The following is a 19734-nucleotide window of genomic DNA, read 5'->3' on the forward strand; positions in this document are numbered from 1 at the left end:
GAGTCTCCCCTCCCTCCCTTCTACTGGGGCTTGGGGTGAAATCTGCAGTCTCCAAGCTGAGGAAAGCACACAGGATGTGGCCTACCCACTAAGGGTGAGGGCTCTAGAGTCTGAAGCCTGGGTTTCATAATGGCTCTTCCATTTATGAGCTCTGTGCCGGCAAGCATCTCTGTGTACTTCACTCTCCTTCTGAGGATCAAAATAATCCATAACTCAGAAACTTGTTGTAAGGATTAAAATAAGTTAATATAAATAACTTAACAGCAGAACTTATTGTAAAGAATTACAGTTTTCAAATATGGCGACAAGAAGATCTGGCATAATAAAAAGGTATCAAAAGGACTAGAGGTTGTACATATTTTGTGAGACTCAGTGATCAGAAATAGGAACAAGGGGTGAAAGTTTCTGGGAGTTTGATTAGGTTCATAATGCAGAAAGCATTTCAACGATAAGAACCCTAAACGAAGGAATGAGTGTCTGTGTAAGGTGGTGAATTCTCTGCCCTTGGAAATATTCCAGAGCAAGTTGATTGACCATTTATTTGGAACTTTGTAGAGAAAGCTCATGTAAAGGGTGGTGATGTGTACTATAATTACAATTGGCAAACTTCAAAAATGTTTTTTAAACTCTAAAAAGACCAAAGTCCAATTTTTATTATTAGTACCATAATTATCTCTAAGATCTAATTCTTAGGGCCCATAGTCCTGTGGTTTTCTCATGGTACTTGAAAATCATTTTGGCCACTTTTTCTCAAATCTTTTTGGAGGAAGCATTTGAGAGTAATCACTAAAGAGTGAAGATGTGTAGATGGTTTTAAGGCTTCCATTTATGGTGAAATGTAACTATAGCCAGGTTTGAACAGATATAAAAATAGATGCTGCATAAGACATATGCCAGAGGTTGCTCAGAAATTTTAGGGTTAAGATTTTTTAAAATCAATGATGTATTTGCAACATGAAATTCAAAGAACAAAACTCATATTTATGACAATAAACCACTTTATCAGAGTTTTGGTGATTTTTAATTAAATAATGTATTCAATGTAGCCCGCAACAGGGCTTAGCTAAGGATAGAGCTGTGGCTTTCACCACAGTTTCTTCATCTCAAGTCCTAAGTACAAACAGAACTTCATCAGACCTCTAGTATTTGTTTGAAAAGGATGGATGGAATAAAAGGAAAAATTAAAGGGGAATGAAGGTGTATGTGTGTGTACCTTGATGAATATATTTTCACCTGGCTTACAGATTATAAAGCATTTGTAGTCATTGAACAATCATTAGTTGAGCACCTAGTATGTACAAATCCCTGAAGGATTGAAAGACTGATAAGTCACACCCTCTGCCCTCCAGAAGTTTACAATCTGGTGTATGGATAATACAGACCAGAAGAGAGTAAGTAAAAGAGGATTTGTGGAAGGTATGCACAATTTAATCTTGACTAAAAGACGATTTCCTTGGATGTTTTCATGGAGACTGTAGCATTGGACCCAAGACTTTAAGAATAAGATTTTTTTAAAAGGTAGAGAAGATGAAGAGAAAAGCTATTCTAGAGTGAGAGCAAAGGTATAGAGGATTGAAAAAGTGCAGCACTTTTAGAAAAAACCAGTGATCTAGAACTCCTGTAAACAGAAATGTTCCATCTGTGTTTTAAACCGAGGGGCCTCAACTATTTCTGCAACCTGGCTAGCAAACCCATTGTAAAAATTGAATGGTAAAGAAAATAGAATAATCCTTTTTTCAGGGAACCTGATCTTTTTGGAAACGTGTAAAATATTGTCAATGTAGAATTATTTTTTTTCCAATTTAAAAGAGCTATTATGTCTTAAGAAAAATCCAAACTTGCTTCAAGCTCACATCAATGTCTTCATAAGCAAAACTTGAATATAAAGGATGAGCTGCAAATCCCAACAATGAGGTAGCTATAATATATTAGATGGTTCTTTGTTTCTTTTTTTTTTTTTTTTTGAGACAGGGTCTTGGTCTGTTGCCCAGGCTGGAGTACAGTGGTGTCATCATAGGTCACTGCAACCTCCAACTCCTGGGCTCAAGCGATCCTCCCACCTCTAGGTGGCTCTTTTGGATGGAATATTTGTAGAAGACATTTGAGGTAAGTTATCTAATGAGATTCTGTTGGATAGATTGAAAGGTCATGATGCAAGCAGGTATCCAAGTGGAGATAGGGATAAGGGAAACAGGGAAATCTGGTAAGAACACAGATATTATTCAGTCAAATGCCTCCACGCTCTCATTCTCATCTCTGCAGACTCGGTTGTTCCTTTTCTTGGACTCTGAAAGTACCATAGTTTGTTATTCTTCCAATGAGGATGAGGTACTTTCTACATTATCCTCTGTTTGTTTGTTTGCCTTGTCTGTTTTACCAGCCAGACCATCCCAACCAGGACCTTGAGGTGAGGATGGTAGCAATTATTTTGTAGTTCCAGGGCCTAACATGGTACCAGGCATATTATTTACTTTGTTAAATATTTGCTGAATGGTGGGTGAATTCATGACATATTGACACAGCTGAAATTTTAAGAAGTGAAAATAAAAGATCAGTAATACAGGATTATTGAATTTGAGGCTAGGGACGTTAATTTGGCGACTTGAGAAATTGTAGAATACGGATTAAGGCTGCAGAAAAGTGTTTATATTGATTTAGTATTTTTCAAGGTACAGAACACTCTTGGAGGGGAGAGGAACAATCATGAACAGGTTAAATAACTGTTCTCACAATCCAAACGGTGGTGCAAGCAGGATGAAAAAGATAGGCACAAAATAAATACAACTGGTGTCTGATTAAGTATAACAAGTAATTCACATTTAAGGTACAACTTTACAACATGGAGACTGATTTCCATCAGCTGCATTGGAAAAATATTCTTATTTACTCATTACAGTTTTCTAATAAACTTCTCTACTTTCTCCATGATTTAGATATGAGGATCAGGTGATACTCTGAAAGTAAGCATGAGCAATGAAGAAGCCAGGAGGTGCTCACTTAGCCACCACTGACTAGTTTTATGAGGGGCTACTGGAGACCCATACCCATTTAAATGTATATTGCAGTCCTCTGAGCGTACTCACAGGCTGAAGTTTTATTCCAATGAAAAGGGTTTGTTCCCCTAAGTGACGAGCTTTATACTATCAGCTATTGCTGCAACATTTCCTGTGCTGAAGGCAATCTACTTTTGCCAGTCTCCATTTTCCAATTATTTTCCAGCACTTTTTCCCTCCTGTATCTGTTGAGACAAAATCAAATTTTAAAAAACATGCAGAATTCATAGCTCATAGTAAAAACAGGTTGTAAAATGCTGCGAACTTGATGCTTTCATCTGGCCTGTCAGGAAAAACCCTCCAATTCTAATTTGAATTAGGCCAGAGATGCACAGAATAATTTGAGTAGCTCCTGGTTAATGAGCTGTGGTTTACAGGTTGGGCCACTGCATGCTTCCCCTGGAGTACATTGCATGCTAAGTAATCCACTCTCATTATAACCTCAGCCCAAGGAGCAGCCCATTTGGAGGCAATGTAATGATGTGATGTTATATATCACAAAAATTAGAGAGAAAGAACAAGAACTGGTAGGTCATCTTGACTCTCCCCTGCCAGGGCAGGCTCGTTCCCCACAATGTCTCCTTCAGTGCTTTTGTCCAGTCCTGTTTTAAACGACCCAGGCAATGGAGCTCAAACCTCTTCCCTTGAGAGGCTATTTGGTAGTCTAATAGGCTCCACTGTTAGCAAGCTCTTCCTTGATGTGCAGCCTAAGTTTTCCTTTGCTCAATTTCATCTCATTACTGCCGTTATTCCGCTTTTGTGCACCCCGGACAATCCTTCTCTCCTCTTCATGTTTACCCTTTCCCTGGGCTTGTAAATGTTTTCCCCATACCCCTTAGTCATTGCCTGGCCACAGAATGTTTGCCATAGTCTTTAAAACTTTTGCTTTTCCTCCATCCATATTTGTGACTCCCCTCTGAGCTCTCTTCCCTCTTTGATCAAAACTTTCCAGATTTGTAAGGGCTAGAAGAGCACACCATATTTCATGCTAGATGATGTTTCCTAAGGGCAACATCGGGGCGTTCTTCCCCTGCTCTGTGACAGATGCGTTTGTGTACACGGTCTAAAATTGCATTACTTCTCTTTGCTGCCAAAACACACTAAGGAAGTTGAGGCCTGATGTACTATCAGGGCTCACAATCTGCTGAATAAGAAAGAAGAGTTACTCACCTGGCATCGGTGATTGTACATGTGCATTTGGCCATTTTTCTTTTTAAAACTCTGCTTTAGGCCCTTGGCTTGATTAAAGTTTGATTAAAGACTGAAGAGAAAAACAAATTGCCCAAATAACAACATTAAAAATAATAATACCTTGTTCTCTGAACCAGAACATTCATTTTTTTTTCATATAATTGTAATGTGATGATGGTAAAGTGAATAAGCTCTAACTTTACCTGTTCTACTTCATGAAAGGCATAAAGCACATGGTATTGGAAAAAGTATTCTTTTAAAAAAATGTTGCAATTTCCCAGTTTGAAGGGACTGGCAAATGACAGAAAAACAGAAATGAGAAATTATTAAACCGCACCTTCCTTTTGTTCCTCAAAGATGGGCTCACCATATGTATGCAGGCCAGGCCCCAGCTTACAAGATTTTCTAAAATATTTTGCTGAACTTAAATTATATTTCATGGGATGCCAATATATGTGCAATAAAATAACATTTGTTACAACATAATTTGAAGAATATCATATGAGTATGTTTATTATCTATATTACTTTCTCCAGTAATCATAATATAATGAGGCAAAGCTGGTTGCTATTTGTGATTCAATGTCTTTGCCTTGGATTACAGTTGGCTCATTTGCTAAATATCAGTCAACTTATTTTGGGGGTTATATCCTAGTTAGTTCTGTTTCCTCATCTGAAGTGATGTGGCCTCATTTGAAATAATGGTCCAGAGAAATATTATACTTGTTTTCCTGCTTTGCCTTAGCTTACCATAATCAGGTAGGTGAATATTGGGTTGGCACATTCATCCTCTGCAGAGTTATGCTACAACAAGAATTGCTACAACCTAGGAAGTGTAATTGACAGTGAATCTACTGTCCATGTGCCAGCCTGCATTTTTTGACCTGTAGTCAAAAAAGTTTATTGACAATCTGGTTAAAGTATGATCCTGGGTTACACTGCTCTGTAGCATTTTGGCCAATCATATGATATTAAGGTGTGCTGGTGCCATGCTGGTCTTTTTGGGGTCATGCAGAAGGATAAGCTTTAAGCTCATCCCACAGGAGATTAAAACTTTTTGTTAAAGACTAATACATAAAAAATTAGAAAGTTATAAATGGTAATAAACCTAACATTCTATAAATTCATTCTTTTATGTGTTAAGCAGTATAGACAAGCCTGGAAGTGTAATTGGAGGTGATGATCCTTAAAGCTACGATAAGTATTTTTTGAATACTCAACTATTTGCCAGGAATAATGCTAAGTACTATAGATGGATTATCTCTTTTAATCTTCACTAAAATAATCCCCCATTTTTACGGATGAGGCTCAGAGAAGTTAAGTAACTTGACTAAATTCACACAGGTATAAATAGTGGTGTTGAGATTCATACTCAGGGCATTTTCAATGCAGAGCTTATGCTATTAATTGCTACAAAAGAAGGATTCGAACTGGGCATTGAAGTATGGATGTTATTAGTAATTTGGGTGAGGAATTTTGTGATAATTCTTGGCATTTGACCAAGAAATCTAGTAATGCTTGATTTCTTCCTCAAGCCCACAGCTAGTTCTTTTTTCATGAGATCCCAAGGGAGAGATATACATGAGAAATAATGCCAAATGGCAAGTGAGGCCCCTCTTCCAATAATGTAGGGCTTTGCATGTGACCCAACACAAAGAGGGCTCTTTCTCTGTTTCCAAATCCTAACTGCACCTAGACACAAAGAATGTCAGATGACCTGACAATACTGTGGCAAGAAGAGAGAAAAAGATGGCTAGGTTTATCCGAGGATACAGGTCCTGGCTCTTCCTAATGCTTATGGGGCACAGGGTATTGGAAAATGCTGGAGAGAGAAGCCACATACACATATAAGAGCCATTAATACCTTGTCGTCCCAAATGGCAGTTGTGGCCCAATTACAATCATGGAGTCTGATTCCATTCAGATTAATGTGCATGAAAGAGAAGGAGCATAGATACCTTTCCCTTCTTATTACATACTAATAAAGAGGAAGATAAGGAAGGAAGCATTGCACGATGGGGGAAAAGTATGAACAAAGACTGTATTAGAATTAGGGAAAGTCTTTGGATTTTGAACATACAGAGTTTGAAGCCTGCTGGGTCGCATGACCAGGGATGTCATATAGATGACTGGATCTACATGGGTGAAGAGGCAGGGCTTGAGGTGCAGATTTGGAAATACTTTGCATAGAGATGCTAGGAAAGAGCAAAGCATGGATAAATGGAAACTTCAGGACAATTCACCGAAAAGAGGTCATTAGTAGGAAGATACTCCAGCAAAGGGAATGCAGAAAAATGGCAATAGAAGGGGTTGTGGGGATGGGGACAGAGCAGTAACTACAAAAAGAGGACTTCAAGAAACAGACCATAATTATACAAAAACAGCTTAGAGAGGCCTAAAGGGATGTAGATTCTGAAAGAACTTTTAAACAGAAGGAATTATTATAATAATGACCTTTGAGAGAGCAGTTTCAGTAGAATGGAATGAATGGAAATTCAAATTATAGGGATCTGGGAGGGAATATTGATTAAAAAAATAGAAGAAGCACTTAGAGAATATATATATTGCAACTGTGGGAAAAAGGTAAGATAGTTCAACAGGGAGACAAGGTTACAGATTATCATTATTTATGTGGAAGAGAGGTGGGAGAAGCAAAATGGTGGGCTGATAATGAGTTGTGGTGACATTTATTGGTACCTGATATTTGCTCATTTGTTTGTTTGTTGATTGAGCATTTATTGTCTGTCACCTCCAACTGGAATGTCAGGTTGAGCAGAATGGGGTCTTGCTGTTCATGTTCAAAGGGTAATACTTTTGCTAGAATGTAAGCTCCATGAAATCTTGTCTTTTTTGTTCTTCTTTAGATCACCAATGCTCAAAACTGTGCCTGTCACACTGTAAGTGCTCAATGTATATATTTGTTGGGTAAATGAATGAATGAATTCCAAGTGTCTGTAATAGTGCTTAGTGCATAGAGGGTGCTCAAACATCCACATCCATGGTTTAATAAATTAATGGCGAATAAGAGATGAACAAGGATTGAAGGGCAGTGATGAGATCTAGCTGAAGCTGAATGACATATCTTTGTAGTGGGTCAAAGTAGCATGTTCCTCATCTTCTAAGTATTCTCTGAGGATACTTAGTGACCAAGTAATGGCATGATATTATTAATAAGAAGAAAACAATGTCTTTTGTGGCTTCACTATGTTCCAGGTGCTGTTTTAAGTGCTTTCTGTGTTTTAACTTATTTATTTCTCATAACAGCTACATGGAAGCACCATTATCATCCTCATTTTATAAGGAAAAAACTCAATCACAGAGAGGTTTAGCTAGAAAGAATGGTCGAGCTGAATCGGGATTGGAAATTACAACTATTATGACAGATTAGGGGCAAGGAATTATAATATGATGGTGGAGACAACATTAAAATAGCTGCCTCTAGAATTCAATATAGTAAAGAACCCAGTGTAATTAGGAGATGAGCGTTCAGAAGTGAGTGAGAGAGAGTAATAAAATGACTCAGGGAGAATGTTGGAATCAGAATATCAGAGTCAAAAGGGACCTTGGAGATCTGCTATAGACTGCATATTTGTGTCCCTTCTAAAATGCGTATGTTGAAACCTAATCCTCAATGTGATGGTATTAGAAGGTAGGGCCTTTGGGAGCTGAGTGGGTCCTGAGGCCGGAGAATGGAATTAGTGGCTTTATAAAAGTATCCCTGAGAGAGATCCCTGGCCTCTTCTGTCGCATGAGTGACGTTCAGTGAGAGGGTGCTGTCTATGAAACAGGAAGTGGGCTCTTACTAAACATCGAATCTACTGGTGCCTTGACCTTGGACTTCCCGACCTGAAGAGAAGTGAGAAATAACTTTCTGTTGTTTATCAGCTGCCCAGTCTATGGTATTTTGTTACAGCAGCCTGAACATACTGACAGGATCATTTAGCAGAATTCCCTTACCTTACAAAAAACACTTTATTTTCACTAACTTTTAACTGAAAATTTACATTTCTTTAATTAACAATGTAGGCCACATATAATGGTACTATAGTAGTACCTGTTATTTTGTCACCTATAGAGATCACAGATATTTTCAGATATTTATTATTGTAGCAGATATCTTGAAGTATCATTTAAAATAATCAGCAATTCAAAATTACAGTATTTTTGACCTGCCAGAAGATCATTTTATGGATTGATGTTAATAAAGAAATATAGATATTACTATATCACAATTTGGTTTTTTAAATATTTGCTAACTGCACTTCAATGTAATTGGTTTTCTTTATAATCCTATTATTTTATTTTATACATTTAAACTCATTCTTATGAGAAGGGTTTAGTAGGCTGCTCCAGACTACCAAAGGAGTCTATGGCCCCAAATGATTACCCCTGGAAATTAGAGACCTGGAGGGCTTATGTGACCCAAGAGGGTATGGTTAATTAGTGTTGGCACTGAAGCCAGAGCCCATATTTTCTAACTTCTGATTCGGTGATGCTCTCACAGCTACCATGCTGCTGCATTTTGGTGTGGAGCACAGTGACAAGTTCTGCTGACAGAAGCGGAGAAGTAACAAGGGTAGGTGAAATGTGGAATGGCTCGAGATGGGCAGCTGGGCTCCCTGTTTATGTTGTCTTCTTCTGCAACTCTCTCTCACACACCTGAGACAGTAAATTCCTCTGTTTAGTGTGGTGGAGAGTATTTTGTGAGCAGCTTCTATTTTGGAAATTTGTACCCAATATTTGATGAACTACCTTGCTTTTTATTCCACTATTAATTCCCAACTTATCTGCTCATTTTCACCAGGACTGGGATCAGGACCCAATCTCTCTTAGATTCTGACATTATCTTTCTACTGTGTTACACTTTCATAAATCTACAAAGCTTTTCCAGCAACATCTTAAGACAACAACTTTGGACATTGCCTCCATGGGAAGCTTCTCAGTCTTCTTTGTCTTGCTGAAGGGGAAGGGGCCTGAACACTCTGAGGGAGTGGGAATTGGGTGATAGGGAGTACAGAACTGCTAGCAGGAGGGAGAATGAAGGTAAGGGTGATTGAGGACATTGGACTTCATGTAAAAGGAATTGAATAGGACACAACCAGTTGCTCTAGCCGACATGGCTTAGGTGGGGAGTAGCTTTAGGGAATAGTGGCATGGTTGAGAGATTTGCTCAGGAAGTTTTTGTGAAGAATGGTTGGCAGGGGGGAAGTCTGAGGAGCACTTCAGTGAACAGGCGAGAATGGCAGATGGATCAGGCACTTGTAAGAAGGCAGGAGGAAGGAGCTACACCCACCATGTGGCAGACACGGGTAGACAATTTATTATGTCATCTACTCTTTGGGCGTGTGGGATAGTTTTGATCCCTATATTTCACATGAGGGAAATTAGATTCATAAAATTAAATGTCTTACTTGTCTAGTGTTACAAATCTAGAAATTGTGATTTCAACTCAAGCCTAACTTATTCAATCCCCTTGTGTTTTTCTCTGTTCCATGATGCTTTCCAAAGAATAAGGAGGCATTCGGAGGGCTAGGAAATAGGACAAAATACTAGGAGACGCATATGGGCTTACATGGGTATATGTTCACCATCAAAATACTCTGGGAAGTCTGTCCAAGAAAGAGGCAGAGAGAGACATTGGGGATTGTGTTACTTTTTTTTTCAAGTGTCTGTTATTGACTGCCCCTATCCCTCATGTTAGATAGGGGTTTCTTTTGAGAAGAAAAAACTGCATTCTTGTATTGTAGTAACAGGATATAATAACCCTCTAACCAGGATGCTAATAAAATAACAATGCATTGCACAACATCTTTGCTTCTAGAGATTTTTATTGTAGTATCCTGCTAAGAGTGAACTTTGTTTGAACTGCAATGAGAAAACTATTTGGGAAAAAAACTTTTTTCTTTTTTGGATATAGCACACGAGAATAAACATTTCTCACTGCCAACTTGCAGTACCACATAAACCTGAGGAAAGATTGTCTCATTGCTGGGGATGATATGTAGCCTTTGAACAGACAGGGACCAAAGGAAGAAGATATCATTCCATGGAAATAGAGAACACTGGCTTGACATACTTGAAAAATATTAAATGTCTCATACTTCCCATTTTCCAAGTCAGATTCTAATACTTCTGTGCCATACTCTGTATCAGGGAAGTAAATTCACTTAATAAAAATAAAAGCCAGAAAAGATATTTTTGTATTTCACTTGTCCTGTGTAATAAACAGTTGTAAAGTTAATAAAGTAGAAAGAAACATTTTGAGGACGAGAAATTTGTAAAATGAGTAAAACGAATAAGTCCAGTTTGTCAAAAATACTTCTTGTAATTTCATCTCTCATTCATTCATTAAGCACAAAAAATACAATCAGTAGGGGAAATTTTACTTATGCAAAGCTTTTTTGCACATATCTGTGAGAGATGAGAGCCACCAATTTAATACCGTTAAGTGCTTGTTTTAGTTTATGGGTGTGTGTGTGTGTGTGTGTGTGTGTGTGTGTGTCCTTTCTTTCCCTTACATACTTCAAAGCATGGCACTTTTTCCCATTAGGGACTCTGTGCAAATCTAAAAATCACCAGGGCTACAGTAAAACAGATTTTCTGTGTTTATTTCTTCTTCGACGAACATTTGGCTCTACTGTTCCATAAATCTTTCTTATTTGTTTGTTTGTATATATGTGTCAAATAACTAAAGGTATAGAAAAACAATATTTTCTGCTGTTTGCAATTTTTCTAGGATGTCAGGTTCTGTGAGAGTCCTGGCTTATTAATGTACCTGACTTTTCCAGCATTTATCACAAATGTAAATGAACAGTCTGTGGTGTAGCCTGTTTTCAGGATTGCTCCGATGATCATGTTGCTATGGTGATAACAGCACATACAGGTTCATGAGACAGTATTAGTAATGCAGCAGCTTGAAACTTAATCAGCGCGCCGCGACTTCTCCCCCATATTTCAATATCACCTCGGCAAATTGAATTCCAGGCAGTTGTCAGTCCAATGTATTCCCCGTGGTTTCTCCTCTGCAAAATTGCCTCTTTATTCTATACACTGATGATCATAGAGTAATTGAAATCTGCAGCTGTTTGTCATGCTATTTATACAACTCTGTCTTGTAGCCAGCAACCTTTGTGTGGTGTGCACTGCAGGTAACAATTAGATCTAGAAACCTTTTTTTGGTTGAACAAGTGAATGATTGTTTTCCCCAAATACTCCTGATTTGGGGTACTTTATGTGATACCTTGTTTTGTGGGGGAAAGTTCAGCCAAGGTTTAATCACAGTCCATTATGGCAGCATGACGGGGCTTTGCATTCTTTGCTTCCAGTGATTGTGGGACAACTGGTGTGTTAGAAAAAGGACTCACTCCTCAGGGAGTTGCCCCCCTGGCTCCCCAACAATCTGCTCTCCAGCCGTGTCAGAAACAGGGCTCTCCAGCTTCTTGTGGCCCTGAAACATTTGCAACAATAGATGTGAAAACACAATTCAGTGAGGAAAAGAAAGCAACCATCGGGGCTTGTGGCATGGCTCTGGGCATGGAATAATGCCTTCTCTTTAGGCTGCTTTGTAAGTAGGCAACTTAAGCCCTTTTGCTCTTTCCCAGTGAACTGATCCATTATCAAGTCTCCCTGTAGCCCTTTTTGGGTTGTTTTGAGGGTCACTACATGATTTTTTTTTCTGAATGTGAACTCCAAGGGAACATAAATTGAGCTTTATTTGAAGCCCAGCAGGTAGAAAGTGTCCCTTCCCTCCTCCTCCCTGTAATATGTGCTGAAATAAATGGGAAGCTTCCCCCTCCCAGCTGCAGGTAGATGATTCCACTTGATGTATTTCCTCCACTAAAATATGGGGAATGATAGCGTGAGACAGGAATGGAAGATTTCCTGTTTCTATGAACTAAAATAGTAAAATGACTGGAGAAGAGCTGAGTCCTTAGTGATCCAGGAGGGATTTGGTCTTTCCCCTCTCCCGGACCCATCAATAGTCCTCTCTACCTTTCTGTCCTCTTCCTGGCATTGACTGAAGCCTGCAGTTCCTGCTCTCCGGTTAATCCCCTCCCTGCTGTGTGCATCTTCTCTTTTCTTCCCTTCTGCCCCCATACTCTCTCCTGGGTCTTGCTGTTGTGGTATTCAGACACTGACATTGTCTAGGAGTTCTTTGTACAGTTTAAAAGTTACTGGAGGTCAATCTGTGAAGAATCTTTTGTTGTTGTTGTGGAACCACCAGCTGGATATAGAAAAGAAAGGAAAGTTCCTGGAGAGATCTTAATAGAATAATAATCAACAAACGTGGGTTGCATCTCTACATTGCATAGCTAATGCAACTATGACAGAGAAATTTTCAACTGGGTTTTGAAATATCTTTTTTTTTTTTTTTCAGATTTTTGGGAAAGTTGTGCAGCAACTTGACAGTGTTCTTACTTAGCTAGCTATTGCTTTCTGGCCAGCATGTGTGCAGTGTGATATTGATCTCTCCACAACAGATGGCTTTATATGATCGTAGAAGAGCCAATGACAAAGCTGAAACTTAGTGGATACTGGTGAACTAATGATAGCTGGTGATCTCAGAAATCTCCCTTTAGCATCACTTAGATTTATCCTTTTTTATTTTCCTCATAAGTATTTTCCTCATATAAGACTTCATAAGTATCCCCCCTCCTGAATTCCCTTCAAATATACCTTGATTCAAATGCCCATGAAACAAGTTTCAAGGGCAGAGTCATAACCGGGGCAGAGGGCACCAAAATTCAGAGAATATCCAAATTCAAAATAATGTTTCAAAAACATTGCTACATTTACATGTTTACAGCATATGCACTTCTTCAGCTTAGAGGAACAACTGATGTTAATACCTACTTAGCAAGAAGGATTGTTTAAAACAGGAGGCTACCAGATGGCTCCACGTTGTTAATAAAGCCCATCTGAGAGCTGCATCGTGAATTACAAAGTCGAGGGCAAAATTTAAGGCTCCAGGTGGCAAAATTAAAACAAAAGATTGTTTAAATTTTTTATTTTTAAAAAAGAAAAGGAACGAATACTGAATTGCAAAGTAGAAATACTCTTTTGTAATATGCTAATTGTTACTAAGTTATACAAAATTCACTGTATCACTTGACTTTAACTTTAAACAACCCAACACATTTAAAAATGTCATGCCATGGGGTCTTGGGGTCTTTTTCTTTTTTGGCGCTAGGATTATCTGTCACGTCTCAAACTGCATGCTGATGCTGTAGGCTCAGGGTTCTCATTGTGGGTTTGTGGCGTTTTGTTTTTTTGATGACCCAGGTAACCCTTCTCATATCTCAGAAAGTGTTATGTCTAATCCCACTTCATGGTGGTTCTCCAAGTTTGAGACTTTTCTAGATTCCTGTCTGAGGAGATTCCAAGGTTTCCTACCCTCATCCTGAACCCTCAGGAAATCTGGGGAGCCTATGTGAACTGGACCTCTTTAAATCACTCCTCAGAATTATCAGAGGGAATCTCACCAAGCTTTACCTTTAAGAGTTTACAAAATCAGGAGCAAATAAATTGATTCCCATGCCTACCATGGATCCCAGATTTATTGAATTGATTGCAGCTTATCATCATGCTCCTTAAAATGATTCTCAGGTTTTTCATGGCTGTGTACCGAAACATTACCTGGCCAAAGCAGCCCGTGGGCTTTAATTTACATGTGGGCCCAAATCGCGTTTCTCTGAGCCCATGCCCACTCCACCTAAATGGAACTTGTCCCCTCAAAATTTCCCAGGCTACTTTTGCGTGTCCACAAATGGATGCCTCATACACATGCACAAACGCGTTCAATGTGCCCTTCTAATTCCAGGCCACGGGACTGCTGAAGGTTCCTCCTCAGTCACTGCTGAGAGTGCTCACTTTCCGTGTCAGTCTTTGAACAGTCCTTGAGCTCCAGTCCTCAGAGGTGCAGAGTTGAGGAGAATTCCGTTCTTTCCAGCTCTATGCTATATTTAGTCACTTACGTCCCCAGGTAGCTCTATTTGTGCCAAAATTTAAATGTTAATTACAACATTTGGGTGCTTAGTAGATATTCTGAGTATTTGGTCTTACAAAAGCTTTCCTGAAGCCTCCCTCAGCCCCTCACTAAACTTCTCATGAAATTCATCTGTCAGTCATGAACCTCACCTCATAGGTTGTGGGGGAATTTTCAACTTTCCATCTCTGCCTTCTAAAGGCACATTCTATGATGTGATTCATCTTATCCCAAAAACAAATCTATTTTTTAAAAAAATTTTCTTCCATGCTAACCCCAGTTAGTATTTTTTTCTTGGAACTATAGTAACTTGTGTAACAAGTCCACAATAGGTGCTTTGCTTTATATTTTGCACAATTAAAAAGCTTTGGGAGTTGAGTAGGTTTTCCTATGACTTGCCTCCTTAAAAGGTAAATTCAAACTTTTTGCAAAACAGAGAGCTACTTGAACCTTTGGTTTACAGTTTTACCAGGTTCTACCCTCCCTCTCAGAGACACAAAGACCTTAGGGCCATGTTTAAGTCACAGCTTGATCTGTTTTCCCGTCCTCCAGCAATATCTGCAAGGAAGTTGCATCTCCCAAGCATATAGCCGAAGAATAAAATCTTAATCTTGATTTTTTTTTGAAATAGGGTCTTGCTTTGTTGCCTGGGCTAGAGTGCAGTGGCATCGTCATAGCTCACTGCAACCTCCAATGCCTGGGCTCAAGCGATCCTCCTGCCTCAGCCTCCTGAGAGCTGGGACTACAGGCGCATGCCACCATGCCTGGATAATTTTTTAACTTTTTGTAGAGATGGATCTCACTATGTTGTCCAGGCTGGGGGATCTTAGTTTTGAGATGTAAAAGATCGAAATATTTTTATTTTTCTGTGTGTGTGTGTGTGTATGTGTGTGTGTATTTTTTCCGGGTATGTTAGGGACAATGTCATCACTAGGGCAAGTGCTACTGATTCTGTATTTACAGTAGCACAAAAGAGAACAGGCTTTACCTACTGCTCACTATGGTTATATAAAATAAACTACCAAACCCAATGCATACTTCTGGAATATTTAGTTATATGGCAGGTTTTATAGTGACAAATGTTAGGAGAAAAATAAATCAGGGATGGAATGTGTGCTGTGGTGGGGGTGGGTTGCAATTTTAAATGGATGATCTGAGAGGGCTGCACCGAGAAGGTGACACCTGAGCAAAAATCTGAAGAAGGTGAGCCGTGAACCTATCTGAGGTAGGGATGTGCCCAGTGCTTAGAAGAGGCCAGCGTGGCTGGTGTCTAAAGTGTGTGTGCAAGACCAGCGGGAGAGGAGGCCGGTGAGTTCACTGTGGACAAGGCTGTGCAGGCTTCCTTAGGGCTCCAGTTTTTCCTGTAAATGAAACAGGGAAAGAAAGCATATAGAAGAATGGAGTTCTGAGATAGGGGAGACTGCAGGAGAAGCAGATTTGGGGTGGGAATAGTGACCAGGAGCTTGAATTTGGCCAAGTTTGGGGTACCTATTAGAGCTCCAAGTAGTGGTGCTGAACAGGGAAGAGACATAGGCTGAGACATAAATGAGAGTCATCAGTGCAAGGGCTGTTTATCTTCACAAGGGCAGCTCTAAAGCCCACCTGGAGTCGGTGTTGATGGGTTTACGTGAGACCAGCTGCATGTCTCTGCGCTGTCCTCCAGCCCTGTTTACCTGCTGGTGTATGGCCCCAGAGTACAGAGTACAGAGTTAACCAGTGTTGGGGTTTTTCCAGGACAGTATGACAAAGCAAGGGGGGGAAAGTGAGTTGAAGGTACACTAGGAAGTACTAGGAAGTGATTATAATGCGGGATCATGAAATTTATCTGGTATAGAGGGTAAAGAGCACATAAAGGGATGGGTCCCGAGAAAAGTGGTGGGATCAATGGACCATGTATCCTGGTGAGAGGTAGAATTTTAGGAGCTGGGGTTCTTGAAGGAATGAACTGGAAAGATAGGAAGAGAGGGTTGGGGATCAGTGTGCTTCAACAGAAACTATGGAAGAGTTGGAGTTCTTTGTAATGACAGAGTTTGATTATTTTTTGTAGTGGGCCATGACCCATTTCAAATCAATTTAGTGGGTCAAGGTCAGCTTTATAAAAATAAAATAGGATAGAATGAAACATCTGAGAATGTAATTTAAGTAATAAGAGCAAGAATTGCTTTTTGAAATGTTTGTTTCAGTTTATATATGTATATATATAAATTATATACATACAAAGATCTGTTTGTACTGGGTCGTAATGTAATGTACGAAGAAGGTCAGAAAGTTTGAAAACACTGTAGGGTGTGTTGATGGGAATGAGTAGCTGAGGATAAAGTTATTGGAGATGCTTTCATGTCCCGAAGAGTCTAGGAAAAAAAAGAACTCAGCCAATTCCTGAGCTACCATAACCTCTTATATGAAGCGAAATTAATAACCCAGCACCCCCAAACCAAATAATAACCCATTTATAAAAGACTGTGTTGTTAGATTTGCATGTCTTCTTTAGAATTAAACTAAATACCTTTAAAGCTCTTATTTTATTTATCTGTTCTTTGAAAATTAAAGAAAAAGCTAAACTTTTTTATTGATCCTTTTATATTCAGTGAATACATCTATTTGGTCCTACCTTTGGACCAAACCAAAATTTTCCCAAATGTGTTTTTAATTTCACGGCCAAGACAACATTATTTATAATTCATGTGATCTTTATTATATTAAAAATAAAGTATTCCTAGACACCCTCAACTCCATGGCAAAACAATGATGTATTAAAAGCAATATACCTTCCCTGAGTAGGTAGATCTTACTTAAATAGGTTATGTTCCAAAATTCCATTTTTCAAAAAACCATTTGAAATTTAAAACCATGTCTCAGTGTGTCTGCATAAAACATACATTACCTGGATTCACAAACCTTCATAATTATTTCCCACGGAAGTGGGAAGTGGTTGTTGCTTTTGCTGGGGTTGATTTTAGGACAGGCTAAGCCTCTGATCGTTGGGTAGGTATATTAGTTTCTTAGAGCTGCCATAACAAATACCACAATCGTTGAAGACTTAGAAGAGAAATTTATTCTCTTACAGTTCTGGAAACTATAGAAGTCCAAAATCAAGGTGTCAGCAGGGCATGCTCCTCCTGAGACTCTGAGTAAAATCCTTCCGTGTCTTTTCCTAGCTTTTGGTGGTGGCTGTCAACCCTCAGCATTCCTTGGCTTGCAGCCGCATCATTTCAGCGTCTGCCTCTGTCATCACACGGTCTTCTCCCTGATGTGCCTGTATCATATAATCTTGGATTAAGGGCCTGTTTTTCTACAGTATAATCTAATCTTAACAAATTACATCTTTGATGACCCTATTCCCAAATAAGGTCACATTCTTAGATATTGAGGGTTAGGACTTCAACATATCTTTTTTGGGGACACAATTCAACCCATACGAGTGAGAAACTGGGAAGCCACAGAAGGGCTCTAGCTTGGGAGGAGTCTGTATGCAGGATTAGGGGCTCCAGTGACAGGTGTGTTATTGGCAGGACCTAGAGAGGCAATGTTTGGATGTGAAATAGCTCATAAGTCAATGAAGTCACAGATACTTTCAGAATCTTGCTAAAGTTTTTTGCTGTTGTAGTGTGGACCCCAGTGAAAAGGTATTATAAAAGGTTATTGCAGCCAGGTCTATGAAAGTCCTGTCAATTGAGAGGGAAGAAAATGCAAGTAGACATTATAAAAGATTACTTTCTGTGCTGCTAATGATCACTTTTGGTTTCAGTTTTCCTGAATGTTCGGGAAAGAAAGAGAGCTCACAGGAAAGGAATTTATTGCAAAAGAATAATTGCCCAGTACATTACACAGCACAGTAGGGTTATAATGAGCATGGGAAAGTGCAATATCTAACCAACCCTTAGAGTTACAGTAATAGGTTGATTCAACTTCCTTATACAGAATGCTGAGCAACCAGATAATTTTGCCCAAAGGATCAGACTGCAATTGTTTTGAAACTTTCTTGGGGGAAATGCAATTAGTGACAAGATTTAATAAAGCCAGAACAACTGAATGTGATGAGATGAACCCCTATTCTTTTGTTCTTTCTATGTAATGTAAGAAAATAGCAAGAAAACAATTACCTTATAACTAAATGAATTAAACAAAGCTCCCAAACATAAATTAGAATTTAACTATGCCATTAAAAACTAATTTAATTTGCAAGCCATCATTACTAGATAATAAAGACCCATTGCAAAATGTACAACAATATCTTGTGAACATGTGAAAAAAAACAAGTAATAAATCTCATTGAGCAGATAAGTTTCTGTTACATTAGCAGAAAAAATGCTGAATAGATGTTTCAGTTTATAATGAAAACTACCAAGTGATAGAACAATTGGTTTGCTTATTTTTTATTTTTATTTTTTTGCCATAAATGTCTTTATAGTTAAGGGAAGGCCTCAGGGAAAGTTAGAGAAGCACATATAGTACATGGATTTGGTACAGTAAAACCTCTTCTCCAACCAAGACAAAGAAAAGGCATTTAAATATTTTGTTTGACAATGTATGAAATATATTGTAGTCTACTTCATTGAAGTGCAAACGATATCTTGTTTTAGGTAATTGCAAATCTGATGGCAAATGCAGCATTTTCCCTACGGCGTATCTTATTAAATTGTGCTGGAAATAACAAGGTATACATAAAAAATTCAACAGATGTGGAAAAAAAATAGTTTAGTTCTTGGGTTACTATTTTAAAACTTACAAAGAAAATACCATTAATATTTCCTTATCTGATTAGGATAAGACGTAAATGAGTTTCTGAAAATTAATTTTATTGGAAATGAATTTTAAATGTATGCTCTATAATAAGATAGCTAATGATAAGCATTTTTTTTCCCCTTCTACCTGTGCTGTTATTGCTAGTGGAGCAGAGTTTGAGCCTGCAGGTAGAATCCAGGACTCTCTTACTGACAGCCGTCATGGAGTGCGGCCAGTAGATGGCAGTATAGCCCCGCTATTCTAGTCCGGCCCACGCTAACTTCTACAATTATTGCAACATTTTTCATGGCATCACGGCATTAATATAAGGTGGAGATGAAAACTTATGTATTCCCCCTGGTTGTGTCATTCCCTTTGAGGATGTGCAGTGACTCTGTAGCGGTCGGACTTTGACTCATCCACGTAATGATGCTCCCGTTATGGATTATCACAAAAGGTCACATGCTACGTTATTGCAGGAATGGCTTTATTAAATTGCTTGGTGATTTGATACAATTAGACATGCTCATTTATGTTTTACATTCTGTCATGAAATATTAACGTTAAAAAGGGTTAACAGCTTAAATGTCATCTATGTAGCTTTCTCTAAATTACCCCATTGGGCTAACCACCGTGTACTGTGCGGCCTTTGCGGTTCATAGGCCTAGGGACCAGCCCTTACTGTTTTTCCTTTAGAGTTCCTGTTTCTTTATCTGCTGTCTCACTAGACTGTAAGCTTCTCAAGGGCAGGCATTACATTTTAGTTCTTGAATCCCCGCAC

The sequence above is a fragment of the Propithecus coquereli genome, unplaced genomic scaffold (assembly GCF_000956105.1).
Source record: "Propithecus coquereli isolate 6110/MARCELLA unplaced genomic scaffold, Pcoq_1.0 Scaffold195, whole genome shotgun sequence".
NCBI lineage: Eukaryota > Metazoa > Chordata > Mammalia > Primates > Indriidae > Propithecus > Propithecus coquereli.